This window comes from Colossoma macropomum, unplaced genomic scaffold (genome assembly GCF_904425465.1).
Source record: "Colossoma macropomum unplaced genomic scaffold, Colossoma_macropomum, whole genome shotgun sequence".
Classification (NCBI taxonomy): Eukaryota; Metazoa; Chordata; class Actinopteri; order Characiformes; family Serrasalmidae; genus Colossoma; species Colossoma macropomum.
Window position 1 is genome coordinate 3,228,898 of NW_023494803.1, and position 16,261 is coordinate 3,245,158.

A 16,261-nucleotide genomic window follows, 5' to 3' on the forward strand; every position below is an offset into this window, starting at 1 on the left:
ATTCGTTACTAGTATATAGATTGTCTGGGCCCGTTAACTTATAACAACTTCATTATTTTCTTTTTCCTCCCACAGGAGATTAAACGAGGAATAGACCCCTTTCTCCCCATCGGTGGATCCTCCCGATAAGGATAAGGTGCGTAGGTCTCCCTGCTGTCCCCCTTTTGCCAATTCTCCTTTCACAGGCAGACACAGGTAAGTACATCTATACACACACATATTTTATAGTGCAAGGGATGGTATTCACTGGTGATGGGGTAGGCCTCGCCTTACCACATCACACTGTCTAAGAACAATTTCAGATAAAGCTGTTGCATTCAAAATATCACACTATACACTGAGTAAGCAAACAGCAGTTACGGTGACATAAGATTCTATGATAATGGATGTTGCCGTGGATAATATCTAAATAAACCAGAAAAGAGTAAAGTCTCACAAATAATGCTCCAAAGTAATATGTTTATTGAAGCTCACGGCCGGGGAGAAGCTCCTGGAAACCCCCAGAGACCCCCGAAGACAGACCAGAGTTACAAAGGTTATATATTCCCCAAATGGGGTGTTGTTTCTTACCATTGGTTAACAGAGAACAAAGAAGATACAATCCACTGGTTACAAATAATAGCAAGATGCATAAACGTGACAGTGTTAACATATATGCATAATGAATAAAGAGGAAGGAAGCTCTAATATGGTCAGAACACCTTACCCACCTGGCCCCATCTAGAAACTCTCCTCTCTGCACACTCAAGGCCACTGCACGATGAATCACAGTAGGCCTTTGTCAGTTCAGCCAGGCCTCAGGGCTGACAGCAGAAGCCTAGAGCCTGGGAAGCTGCAAGGAGTTGACCCCCTATCTAGCTTGTGCACGTAAAGAAACAGTGAGAGTCCACCATGTTTAGAGTACCCTAAACTTCTACAGCTAAAAGCACTATAAACTACATTCCTATGTACCTCTTGTAAGCATACATAAGTCATGGTTATATAAGTAAAACAAAGCTACACTAGAATCCGCTTAAATGGGTTACATGCACGCACAGCTCACCGAAGTAAAGCCTTGGTGGTAACACTTTCTATAAATGTCATCTTTGTATGCATCTATAAACGCATTCATAACATGTTATAATGCATGCATAAGACATTATAGACATAGCTATAAATATTTATAAAAATGCATTATACATTATAGCCATGTTTATTATGCATTATGAATTGTTAACATAATACATTATAAGTACTGATCATAACAAGTTATAAGAGCTCATAAGTGGTATTTGTCTGCTCTAAGTAAAGTGAAGCGTACTGTACTAAAGCCTCCTCCAGTGTTCAGAGTGAGGCTTCAAGTTGAAGTATTTACTGAAGGATTTACTGAAACACTAAAACATTCACAGTAAAGCACATTACAGGCTTCAAATGTCAGAGTTTAAACTAGAGCTGCCATCAGTGTTTTACCCAATGTGGGAAAGGTAATGTTCACCACCGTTAGCTTGGTATTTGTCTTTACTTTACGCTCTCCAAGCTGGGACTGACTTCTTTGGCACTGACATTATAACATGTTATCAACAGTACTTATAATGCATTATATTAACAATTCATAATGTGTAATAAACATGGCTATAAAGTGTAATTCAGTGTCATTCTTTTTTATAAAAGTTTATAACCATGCTTATAATGCCTTATGAATACATTATAACATGTTATAAATGTGTTTATAGATGCTTACAAAGGTGACATTCATAGTAAGTGTTACCGCCTTGGTTACTAAAATGAAATCCACAATGTCCAAGCATAACGTTACGGCTATCCTACCCGTATTCTTTAGTGATTCCATAACTGTGGTTTTGGTGTCGTTGTAGAGAGTGGGGGGGTTTGCTGTGTCAGTAAAATAACCTAAAGGCGGGACGATGTATCTCGGCTCCAAAGTGTCCAACGTAGTTGTTGAGAACCAGGGCTTTCATGCTGAGTACGGACGCAAATCACTCGCAATAAAAGTTGCAATAGAGTTTGTAATTCGCTTTGCTTTTTGTTGGGTGGACATTTTGTTTGACGTCACTCGCTCGATGGTCCTCTAGTTGGCAACAGCTGCAACCGGGCGGAAACATGTATTATGGTTTCTCATGTTTGTCATTTCCAAACTAGTTTAGTGTGACACAGCCTGCATGTAGTGTGGCTCCCGTCCAGGTCCTTTTCCCCCTTCAACTTCATAGAAGCCAAAGTGCTTCCATACGCTAGCTCAGGGGTCGGCAACCTGCGGCTCTTTTACTGCCCTGTTGCGGCTCCACAGCAGAATTAGATGTTTAGGTAAAAATAAAATAATCCTTCTTTACAGTAAAATAAAGCTCTGCTGATCATTCAACACAGATTTAACACTATATGGCCTTAAACGCTGCTAATTCACCACCCTATAACGCTGAAGATTGGTGTGCAGACTGTAGGTCAGATAGCAATGCAGACAGTCTCACGAAAAGGCAAAGAGAAAGATTAAAGATGAACATTTAGAAACAAACAGACTTATTTGCATTTAAAAGCACCGCAGCTGGTTTCCTGATATGATTAATCTGCAATGAGAAACTGTCAAACACTAAAAAGCTGCGAAGCTGAAGTCAGTTTCTCATTCGCCAGCTTCTCTTCTGAGTTTCCCCTTTCCACCTTAAATGGTGCAGCAGTTACATTCTGGCGCCTCAGGCACCATTTAAGGTGGAATGGGAAAATTCAAACAAGAAGCTGGCGAATGAGTAGCGAATTCAGCCTCATACAAAGTCGAATGTTGAGAAACATTTTACAAGAAACTGTTCTACTTTTAAAGAAAAGTTTCCTGCCAGAGATGTGAGAAAAGCAGCTATAGCTGAGCAGAAGCTTAAAGCAGAGCAAAGTCAGCACATACTGAGACGCATCGGACATTAAATGTTGCGGCTCCCAAGGTGGTTTGATTTTTGTTGAAAGGACAAAATGGCTCTTCTTAACATTTGGGTTGTGACTCCTGACCTAACCTGGCTTTAATGCAGAGGGAGCCGGTCGGATTTCTCACTCATCCAGTTGTGTTTTTGTTATGTGCCGCCACAGACTGTCCGGACGCTGCACTTCCCAACTTCCGAGTTCCGCCTTTTGCGTTCCGTCAAAATTACGTTATAAATTAAATATTTAGAAAATCAATTTTTAACAATTGTGAATCGATTCAGAATCATCCAGATCTGCATCGTGATACATCAAAGAATCGATTTTCCCCCCACCCCTTCCACTCACTGGATGTTTTTTGTTTTTGCACCATTCTGTGGAAACTTGTGTCGTGTTTTTCACACAGTATAACAAGGTTCTCCTGTTCTGATTATACTGCAAATTTTTACTTTATCACAAATCTGTTTCATGTAATTCATTAACAGGTGACTAAAAAAGGGCAGCGTGCATTAACGCAATTATTCACAAACCTTATGTAATGTAATGTTACACTTGAGCTGCTTTCACACAGTTTGCATTAGCAGAGTTCACTGAGGCTAGCCTAGCCAAGGGTTTATTACCATTGAAAAACACCCCATTCCGTGAAGTCCCCTCCTTCCCCTCTTGTGCTGCAAGTGACCCCTTATATAACGTGTTATGTAACCTCATTATTATTTTTTTTATCAGGGTGGAGCAAATATCAGGCAATTATTAGCAATATTGATGTGATATATGATTAATGTAATCTTAGATGGCGAATATCCAGTGTGACCACGTCTTTACGCAGTGTTGAGTGAGGTCGACGAGTGCATATTAAAGTGAAATGTCATGTTCAAATATTTCTTAATATCGGAGGGCTGATACGTCAATCTAGAACTTTGAAATAAAAGCGTAATCTTTACCGTCAAAGCCATTCCAGCTATGGAGTATGATTGATATGATTTTAGACGGTGTGATTATGTCTTTATGCAGTGTTGGGGTGAGGTCAGCGAGGGCATTTTAAGGGAAACATCATGTTTGGCTGTTTTTTGGTACGTCAACCAGAACTTTGAAAAAGCAGAACGTTCAAAGCCACTTCTGGACGAAAAATGAACCAATGACTTTATTGAATGGAGAGAAGACTGAGCTCCCAAAAATGACCATGTTCAATATGATGTGCATGGTGGGTTCAAACCCATCTGCTAGCCCATCCCCTTCAAACTTACAGATCAGAAATACAGAACGAGACATAGTAGGGCTGTGTATTGGCAAGGACTTGGCGATACTGTACATACTGTGGGTTATATCTCATATAATTGAGATTTTTAAAATGTAATTTTAGCAAAACTCAGAGCATTAAAAAAAACACCACCACGAGCATAAAATCTGAGTAAATAAAAAACTTTACTTTTGTACAGTCAGAACAGCCGGATCTGCATTTGCATTTATCACAGTAACATCCAACATCAAAGCATTACTTTTTATGCAATCTGAACAAAGGACTTGATACACATTCGGGCGCCTCAGATGCCATTTAAGGGGGAACGGGAAAATTTGAACAAGAAGCTGGCGAATGAGAAGCGACTTCAACATTTTACAAGAAACAATTCCAGTTTTGCGGAAAAGTTTCCTGCTGGAGATGCGAGAAAAGTGGCTATGGCAGAGCTAAAGCTTAAAGCAGAGCAAAGTAAGTAAGTCTGTTTTTTGTCTATTCTAGTACATCAGCACATACTGAGACATACTTACAGCCAAGATGATAAAATGGACAAAAAATTTTGTGGCTCATAAAAAAGGTTTGATTTTTGTTGAAAAGACAAAATAGCTCCTCATGTTCAGAACATTACTTTTTGTGCAATCTGAGCAAATCACTTGATATTTGTCTACATCAGTAAAAAATAAAATATAAGCTTGTTTTTACCTCCTTGTACAACTTAGGCACAATGATGTCAGTGAAGTGTTGTCGGGAGGGTATGGTGTAACAAGACCCCATTGTGTTCACCATATTACAGAAGTGTTGCTCTGACACATTGTGTTGAAATGTCCTACCGCAGGGCATAAATATACGTAGCACCCTACATAGAACTGTAGGTGGGACATTTTGATGGCCTAAATCACACAAAGCTGGACTTCCTATTCGCCAGCTTCTTGTTCGAACTTTCACATTCCACCTTAAATGGTGCAGCAGTTATTATTACAACAGCCGTCGCATACCGGACGCCCCGCCCAGCATCCACAAATTCAAAACCATTGTTTTTAATGGAGGTGGACACACAATGGACAGATTTAGGCTTGAAATATCTTCTGAGAAAGGCAGTCAGTCTTTTAGTTAAACAGACAAATGATCACGGTAAGTTACCTCAGCTAACGTTACTGTCTGAGCCTTTTTCAGCTCGAAAACAGACAGTCTGTATGGAGTCAGTCACGGATGCCAAGCGTGATGTGATGCTGAACACTTTTATTTCATTCAGTTTATATAAGTAGAGTGTAAAAATGAAGCTGAACTCTGGGATCTCCCTGCCGGCATTCTAGAGCAGCACTCAGCGACGCGGCGCGTCTGGTGTGCGTGAATATAACCCAGATAGCAAGCATATATCGGTCCGCTGTCTTGATAAGGTCGGCAACCCACTGAATGTTCACCCTCGGACCACCAAGATTATTGTCCTGCATACAAGCTCTACCTAGTTTTTAATCTCCTCAAACAGATTCGAAATGCATTTTAGGAAACTTAGACAAATATCACAAACAACTGAGAGAAAAAAAATAACGACTAGGTCTAAAATCAAATGATTTTGTAGTTTGTATGTTGTTGCTGACTAGATTAGAATCACTAAACTACTTTGCAAAGTATAACTAAATAAAGGAAGGAAGGAAAGATAAGTAAATTGGACTGTGAGGAGGGAAAGTGAGCGATGATGAGTGGAACTTTGTCTAATACTCTACTTAACCACCAGTGGGCCGTCCAGAAAATGCAGAGCAAAACGCTAGGGTTAGGGTTAGGGTTAGGGTTAGGGTTCACCGCCGGTCATCAGTGGGCCGACAGTGGTGCATTATCCTCTCGCTAAACTGACTTCAGCCTTGTCTAAATCTCCTTATCAGAAAATGTTACCAGCATTAAATGAATTGGTAGAATATTTTAAGAGCCTAATTCACCTTATCTGGGTCTAAGTAGTAACGTTAGGCTGGACAGTACAATACACTGTACAGTAGACTTGAAGTAAGGCTGAATTAACTTTAAAAACAGTTACTATGCAATAGTGATATGGGCAGGCTAGTCCAAGTCTTTCGGATTCAGCCATCAGTGGTAGCATCAGCGCTGGTTTATGAGGAGCCTGGCCACTTCCTATTCCCTCCATTATATCAAAAACAGGACTGCTAAACAGCAGAGGGCGCCCACAAGTGAGTCCTCAATGAATGGGAGTGAATGGAGCTCAACGGCTAAAAATGAAAAGTTAAAATAGTTTCTAATCACTGAACCAGAACTTTCCTTTAATTTTAGACAGTAGAAGGATGAATTTCACTAAAAACAAAGAAATCTCACATATATATTCCATTTTTGTACAGCAAATGGGTTTTGGGCAGCAGGAGGCGGGCTTTACTGCTAGAGCGTGATGACTGATTGGCGAGCGGAGCAGCTCATTGGCTGTTCATGCTCACTGATGTCATGAACGTACATGCGGCGCCGTTTAAACTCCTATAACTCGAGTTTAAAAGCTCTTAAAAATAAAACAGCAGTGTTAAAATGTTTTATGCTGCTCTGTGTTCAGGAAATGATTGTATTCTTTTACATTAAAAATATTGAAGCATTTATAAACTATGATTTTGCTCGAATGCTCCCCATTCATTTTTTACTCACTCGGGAGCGCCCTCTAGCGTTAGAGAAACCCGGAAGACATTGCAGAGTGTAATTCTCCTCTCTACAAGGTACTAGTCAGCTAGGTTTGCACGCTTACACTACTTGTTTACATTGAAGTGGAAGAGCCTAATGGCTGAAGATAGATTACAATACTGCCATCTAGCTGTCGGAGGTTTAAACACAGCACAAAATGAACCACTACCTGCTGCGAATCTTTGCGTGTGAACTGTTAAATAAAAACTGATACTGTTTTTGAGAATTGATACAGTATCGCAAAACATATTGTGATACTCAAGTGTATCGATATTTTCTTACACACCTCAGACACAGTAGTTGTGCACCCTTGCGCTACTTGTTTACATTGGAAGAGTCTAATGGCTGAAGATAGATTACAGCACTGCCATCTAGCTGTCGGTGATGTAAATAGAACACGATATGAACCACTACCTGCTGCGACATAGTAGTTGTTGGAGTGGACCGTTATTTTTTTCAGTATGTTTGAGTTTAGTGATGAGTTACTTTCATACTTGATACCTTTTTTAAGAGTTGACAACACCCCTAAAACTGCAGGGCAAATCATATTTTTCTAAACATTTATTTCGAGGTCTAAACTGTTGTTTTATAGGGCTGGACGTTCAAGACTATTTTGACAGACTGACTGGTTCCCTTTTAATTGCATTGAAACTGAAGGATTGCTTGGCCAACACTCAACTGAAAGGCAAACAACAGCTAATAAGAGCTACTTAGACCGGCTATTACATCATGTTCGATTTACAAAAGCGTCATTCGACATCAAAGCGGTGCATTTGATCAATCGGCTTCAGTGCATGGAAACAAGCACCTGCGCACACGTTACTCATGAATATATCTGCAAACGGCAAGTCCCAATCTGACCCCATTTGATCCCCCAATTCGACCACATATACACAAAATTTATACCAATCAGGCATAACATTATGACCACCTCTCATTGTCCATTTTATCAGCTCCACTTACTATATAGGTGCACTTTGTAGTTCTACAGTTACAGACTGTAGTCCATCTGTTTCTCTGCATACTTTGTTAGCCCCCTTTTACCCTGTTCTTCAGTGGTCAGGACCCCCATGGACCCTCACAGAGCAGGTACTATTTGGGTGGTGGATAATTCTCAGCTCTGCAGTAACACTGACGTGGTGGTGGTGTGTTAGTGTGTGTTGTGCTGGTCTGAGTGGATCAGACACAGCAGTGCTGCCGGAGTTTTTAAACACTTCAGTGTCACCGCTGGACTGAGAATAGTCCACCAACCAAAAATATCCAGGCAACAGCGTCCCGTGACCACTGATGAAGGACTAGAGGATGACCAACACAAACTGTGCAGCAGCAGATGAGCTATCGTCTCTGACTTTACATCCACAAGGTGGACTGACAAGGTAGGAGTGTCTAATAGAGTGGACAGTGAGTGGACACAGTGTTTAAAAACTCCAGCAGCATTGCTGTGTCTGATCCACTCAGACCAGCGCAACACACACTAACACACCACCACCACGTCAGTGTTACTGCAGTGCTGAGAATGATCCACCACCCAAATAGTACCTGCTCTGTGAGGGTCCATGGGGGTCCTGACCACTGAAGAACAGTGTAGTGTTATGCCTGATCGGTGTACATAAGGCTGGCACAAATAAAGATTTTGATGCTTTGTAGACTGAACTACAACACAAAGACCTTCAGATAGAATGGACATTGTTAATATATGGAAAACGGTAAAAATGAGCTGTGCACCTTCTCACGTGGCCATTGAAGCTAAAAGGGCAAAGATGCCAGAGAAATCACGAGTGGCAGCACTAAAATTATCAGATGATAAGAAAAATGTTTGGTGCAAAATTTGCGATAAGAGCTTTGTGTTTCATGAAGGCGTGAGTTTGATAAATAATCTTAAGTTTGTAAATATACTTATCTTAGTGCTGCTTGGTTGGCAAGTCTAACACTGTGGCTATTACTACATTGTTGTATTCTGATGACGTCCAAATGCTCAATTATTGTTGTTATCATTATATTGTATTTTTGTGATATTTCTCCTCTTATGCAAATGACCCCTTATGCAACATACTTGTTATATAACCTCACTTATTTTCTTCTCAAGGTGGTGCAAATATCAGGCGTTTATTAGAAATGTAGATGTAATATATGATATGATTGAAATGATTTTAGATAGTGAAAGTCCAGTGTGGCCACATGCTTACGCAGTGTTGAGGTGAGGTCAGCGAGGGCATGTTAAAGGGAAATGTTATGTTTTGGCTATTTTTAATAGTGGAAGGTGAACTTATATGGAGCCCCTAAGGGGCCGTGGTTAAAAAGAAATAAAAGTTATTGACACTGCGTTCCCTCGCAAAATATATGCTCGTCAGACAGCAAGCAAACGTAGGACCAGAGGTGCCCAACGACATTGCCTACATTAGAGCTTTGTTTTCAGCATAGCTAACGTTAAAAGCTGTTTTCCCAGTTTCGTCAGTCTGAGCTGAGTTTATTCAGCAGTTGTTCTCTGCAGTGTCTGTAAATGTAGCTTTTACTGTACGAGGAAACTCGACCTCAGTTTCAGTTTGAGCCACTAACAGCAGAATCATGTTTGATTTTGAGAAGCGACACCATGTCTTTATATTTCAATCCAAGATCAACGTAAAATTCAATGAGCTGCTTCATCTCTGAGCTTAAGTAAGTAAGTAAGTAAAGTTTATTTATATAGCGCTTTTTACAACCGGTGTTGTCACAAAGCAGCTTTACAAGGAAATCAGCATTAAAAAGAAAAGAAATCCGGGTCCGAGCCCCCATGAGCGTCGCCAGTGGTGACAGTGGAAAAACTTCCTAGGGAAACAGGAAGAAACCTTGAGAGGAACCAAGACTCAGAAGGGGAACCCATCCTCCTCTGGTCGACATCGGATAGTAAACATTGTTAGTATAAAGTATTATAGTACAAAAACAGGGTAAAAGGAGGAGCAAACGATTCATTTGAACAGTTTAGTTCATGCAGAACCAGCATCAGTGGGGTCAGGTTGTGGGGGTGAGGTTTGCACGGCGAGCAGTGGCACCCGATCAAGGCAGAACAGGCAGCAGCATCAGACGCACAGGATGGGCAGCTGTTCAACTCGGCAAAGGAAAGAAAGGAAAAACACACAGAGCCAGTTCTGTAATGGGTGATTGATTAATTTGAATTAGTTTAAATGATTGATTGGTTCGGGTGAATAATTTTGATTAGTTCATGTAGCAACAGCAGTAGTATCAGTGGGGTCAGGTTGTGAGGGTGAGGTTTGTACGGCGTTGTACAGCAGGAGGCTCAATGTTGGTAAGCCGGTCCAGAGGGCTGGCGAGCAGTGGCACCCGATCGAGGCAGAAAAGGCAGCAGCATCAGACGCACAGGATGGGCAGCTGTTCAACTCGGTGAAGAAAAGAAAGGAAAACACACAGAGAGGAAAACACACAGAGAGGAAAACACACAGAGAGTCAGTTCTGTAATGGGTGACCGATCGCAAAGAGACTCAGGCAGGTATAGAACTGAAAGGTAAAACTAATTACCAAAGGCTCGACTATACAAGTAAGTTTTTAGCCTAGACTTAAACACTGAGGCTGTGTCTGAGTCCCGAACATTAACAGGGAGACTATTCCAAAGCTGGGGGGCTTTGTATGAGAAGGCTCTCCCCCCTGACGTAACTTTATTAATTCTAGGTACTAATAGTGAGCAGCACCTTGTGATCTAAGTAGGCGTGATGGTTCATAGTGAGAGAGAAGTTCACTCAGGTACTGAGGGGCGAGTCCGTTTAGTGCTTTATAAGTCAGCAAGAGAATTTTATAATCAATCCGAAATTTAACTGGTAACCAGTGTAGGGTTGATAAAACTGGGCTGATATGGTCAAACTTTCTGGTTCTTGTAAGAACTCTGGCTGCAGCGTTCTGGACCAACTGAAGCTTGTTAAGGCTTTTGCTGGGACATCCAGCCAGCAGGGCATTACAGTAATCTAGCCTTGAAGTAATAAATGCATGAACTAACTTTTCTGCATCCTGTAGAGAAAATGCATTCCTCAATTTAGCAATATTGCGGAGATGCAGGAAGGCTGTTCTAGTAATATTAGTTATATGTGCGTCGAAGGACAGAACAGGGTCTATAATGACACCAAGGCTTTTTACAGATGAGCTTGATGCAACTGAGAAATTGTTAAGTTTAAGTGTTAAATTAGACAGTTTGTTTCTGGCTGCTTTTGGACCAAGAAGCAGAACCTCTGTTTTATCCGAGTTTAGAAGGAGAAAGTTATTTGACATCCAGTCCTTTATGTCTTGTATACAGTCTTCAATCTTGCTAAGGTTAATTCTATCATCTGGGTCACTTGCTAAGTGAGTGTCATCAGTATAGCAGTGGAAGTTTATGCCTTGTTTACTGATAATGGTGCCCAGTGGTAGCATATACAATGTGAATAATACAGGTCCTAAAACAGAGCCTTGTGGAACACCATACTTTACTTTTGTGAGAACAGATGATTCACTGTTTATATTAACAAACTGATACCGATCAGTGAGGTAGGACCTGAACCAGGAAAGAGCTGTTCCTGTTACCCCTACAAGGTTTTCTAGTCTTAAGCAAAGCACAGCTTTTGCAAGCGATTGCAAACCGTTTGCATCTTAATGCAAAACATTTGCGAGGGAACGCAATGTCATTAACTTTTTTTAACAAGGAAAAATTGAAGCAACGACTTTATCGAACAGAGCGAAGATTGAGGTCCCAAGAACGACCATGTGTGGTGCGATGTGTGTGGTTGATCCAGTCCCATCTACGAGCCCATCCACTCCAAATTTACAACAAAACCAGCAGCCGCATCAACCAGGAATACAGAACTAGCCATAGAAGTCTTTGGAGTTGACTAGAGTTTTTTTTCCCTGTCTGAGTTTAGTGACAAGTCTACATTTTGAAGGTTGAGTACTTCTGAATTTGAAACAGTCATAAAACCGTAGTTTTTAAATTAAGTTCTTTAAAGAGCAAAACAAACAAACAGCCAGTCCCTTCGCAGTATGAGAGGGAAACACTCGTTGGTGTTGAGGTCAGCCTGTGAATGCAGAGTGAATTTACGACATGACTGAGATAAGATCAGACAGCTGCAGTGTTCAATGTTAACAACACAGCAAACTTAATAAACACAAAATCCAATCATCATAGGCAAAAGCGCACTGTCCATTTATTTGTTACCTGTGGTTACTTGATGCATCAAAGTGATTTTAGATGTTTGCTTTGACTTTTCCATAAAACCGTTGTCAGCTTTTGTAGTAAAACAGCATTGGAAGCAGCAAATTTGCAGAGAACAAACAGCAACATTTTTAAATTTGTTTTTGCCTTTGAATGAACTGAAAAATGACATATTCTACTGGACATTTCACTTTTAAACATACCCAAGTTCGTCATTTAACTGCTTCAAATTAAAGCTACACATTCAAACACTGGCGTGTCCTCTAAAACTGAAGGCTTGGGGCAATCGCAACGGTTCCTAGGCAGTGACTGGAGGGCTTACAAAATAAGGCAGAGCTTGGCGAAGAGCGCAATGATTTGAGAGGCCATAGTACAACGACTGCATTCACAGAAAACAAATCAAATTTCCTCGTCTTAAAAATGTCCTTATTTGACTGGTTAGGCCTCGGAATGTATCAGTACCATTTTTGCAGACCAAGTATGAGTAAATGTTTGTTATTGCTGATACAGATTATGATACCATACTGAGTAACCTTCTTAAAATTGAGCAGTTGTTAGTGTATCTTAACTGTTACATCATTGAAATCTAATTGATTTTGAATGAAGTGCTGTAGTACATTAGTTACCTGGAATCTTGTCGTGCTGCAGTGGAGAAGAGTGGCTTTTGTTCCGTGTCGGAAAAGCACTTCTGTATAGCTTTTGATCCCCACTCCTCATCTTTCAGTCTCTGCAGCACAGTGATAGCAGGAATCACATCCAAGGCTGATCCAAGGAGCTCATGCTTTGTTTTAATGAGGTCTTTTTGGCTGGTTGATCTGTAGCTGAATGTCCTCTAAAGCCAGACATACATTGTGTGATTTTAGAAATCTATCAGTCATAACATTCTGACCACCTCCTTGTTTCTGCGCTCATTGTCCATTTTATCAGCTCCGCTTACTATATAGGTGCACTTTGTAGTCCTACAGTTTCAGACTGTAGTCCATCTGTTTCTCTGATACTTTGTTAGCCCCCTTTTACCCTGTTCTTCAGTGGTCAGGACCCCCATGGACCCTCACAGAGCAGGTACTATTTGGGTGGTGGATCATTCTCAGCACTGCAGTAACACTGACGTGGTGGTGGTGTGTTAGTGTGTGTTGTGCTGGTCTGAGTGGATCAGACACAGCAGTGCTGCTGGAGTTTTTAAACACCTCAGTGTCACTGCTGGACTGAGAATAGTCCACCAACCAAAAATATCCAGGCAACAGCGTCCTGTGACCACTGATGCCTAGAGGATGACCAACACAAACTGTGCAGCAGCAGATGAGCTATCGTCTCTGACTTTACATCTACAAGGTGGACTGACAAGGTAGGAATGTCTAATAGAGTGGACAGTGAGTGGACACAGTGTTTAAAAACTCCAGAAGCACTGCTGTGTCTGATCCACCCAGACCAGCACAACACACACTAACACATAACACCACATCAGTGTCACTGCAGTGCTGAGAATGATCCACCACCCAAATAGTACCTGCTCTGTGAGGGTCCATGGGGGTCCTGACCACTGAAGAACAGGGTAAAAGGGGGCTAACAAAGTATCAGAGAAACAGATGGACTACAGTCTGTAACTGTAGGACTACAAAGTGCACCTATATAGTAAGTGGAGCTGATAAAATGGACAATGAGCGTAGAAACAAGGAGGTGGTCAGAATGTTATGCCTCATCGGTGTATATATTCACACTATTCGAAAACAGTGTGTCTATTCTACATCAAAACACAGCCCCTACAGATCTGTCTACAAACAATTATAAATAAAGCTGTTTCATTCAAAATAACTACCCACCCGAGTACTGAGCAAACACACTGAGTTACAGCAGCTTTGCTAATACTGTGCATTGAAACCTAACCAGGTTGTGATGCACACAATATGGCTAAATGGTCTCTACAGCCTACATTATAAAGACAGCTTTAAAAATGGACATGTAAGCATTTATACCTCACAATTCTATTCGGTAAAACAGAATAGAGTCAGCATAGACAGACTTTAGTTCCACAAATGTCTAGGCTAAAATCACACACTGTGGATTGTTTTAAGTGACCAGCGACTTTGTGTCCAACTGCCACAGAGTCAGAAACGCATCCCTGTGTGATCAGACCCTCATTCACTGCCAGCTTGAGTCGTTTGCTCATTAGCCCAACAGCGAACACTAAGTTTACATCACACTGTATCAGCTGGTATCGGATGTTGGTATCAGTGCATCTGTATTTGGCTGAGGATGAGTAAATGAGCCCGGTATCGGCTGATACCTTGTTCCAGCATTAGTACTGATGCATCCCTAGCTAAGCCTGTGAAGAACTCTGCCTACCTCTGGCTACGCCCTTGGAGCTAATGCTTTTTGTTGATAGAGCACTTTAAATTATCGGACGATAAGGAAAAATGCTCTGTGCGAAATGTGCGATAAGAGGTTTGTATACCATGGAGGTGTGACAAGTCTGAGGAATCTTCTCAAATGTGTTATTATACTTAGTGCTGCTTGGTAGGTTCGTCTCACAGCACAGCTGATCTCACTGGCGTGTATTATTACTACATTTTACTGCCTGCTAGACCAGTTTAAACTGCAATGTTCAAATTTAAAGAACATATTTAGAAGTATTGTTAATCATGAGTAAGAAGTATTGTTTTTAAGACTGATTTTGAGAGTTTTTGATACTTGTTTATGTTTCAAAACGAGTATTTAAAGCCTGTAAAATGCTCTTTGGGCCAATCCTAAATTTACATGAAGCATGTTGTGAAAGTGAGCCAATAAAAGAGAAGCAATCAGCAGAGCCAGTGGTTGTTTCCTGGGTGGTGTTTGTGGGAAAGCAGTAGAGTGTAAATAACATAACAGAAAAGAGTGAACAGTATAATTAATTTCTATTTAAAGAGATAGAATGCAGTATGATTATGTTCCTTTGCGCAGTGGATGCTTGGGTTGTATTACTCATTACTCAAAACACAAGAACAGTGCAGTATGTCCTAAAACATTAAATGACAGCTCAGCATTTGTTCGTATCAGCATGCTTGTAAATAGAAATATACATTTGTTGCACTCCAACGTAAAACTCTGGTTTAGTTTAGTTTATTTTGCACAATTTAAAATACACACAAAAAACAAGGATAACAATATACAGTACAGGGAGAAGCAATATATCGCTGCTGTCGGAACAAAACCTCGTATCTCCATTTTTGACGTTTTTCGGTTTTTGGCATAATTTGAAAATGCCTGTTGACCTTTACGTTGTGTTTCATGTTTAATGGACCAAAAGAAACGGCCCAGAATTACTTGGAAAAAAGTCTGGTTCCATTGACTTACATTATAAGTAAAGTGTGTTTTTTCCTTCTCCTATAAAGTTACCATTTTGTTATATATATTTTATATATATATATATATATATATATATATATATATATATATATATATATATATATATATATATATATGTATGTATATATATATAAAGTCTCCACCTAAATAATATTACAATTTTACGAGATTATGGAAAACACAAAATAACAAAACATAATAATGACATAGAACAGACACCAAACATCCTAAATATCAGCATAATGCATAAAGCAAAAACATGTGAATGTGTAATGTGGGTGTTTGTGCGTATATATATATATATATATATATATACATATATATATATATATATATATATATATATATATATATATATATATATATACATATATATGGAAGCTACATAGGTTGGTGATGTAGGTTTATACTCTCATACTCCTGAGCAATACGAATGATGTAGGTCACAATAAGTGAAACAAAAATAACATTGATATATAGACAACAATGTATAGAGAAAACAGCTATGATACAGATGTTAAATGGCCTTTTAAACCACTTTTGTAATATTTTAAAGAAGAACAGTTTTTGCCAAATGAAAATGCCTTTATTATTCAGTCATATTGAAAGTTGACCTCTGCAACTGAGAAATTTAAGATGTAGTTCTGAAGATTGACGAGCTGAATATGGACGGACCTGTGAAATAATTCTTAAACTGCTCTGGAATATTTCCTTCACTTGACAGTGTCTTATAAATAGAAACACATGCATCAAAAATATTAATATCATAAATATTAAGAATCTGAAGTTTCTGAAATAAAGGAGGATGACATTGAAATCTGATCAAAAGCATTCTGACCAATTTCTGTTTGGAGAGTAGTAGAAAAAGTGTTCACCCAAACTTTATTACAATATGAAAGATATGTGTAAATTAGACTGTAATAAAGAGTGAGGAGTAAATCTGTATTAACTAC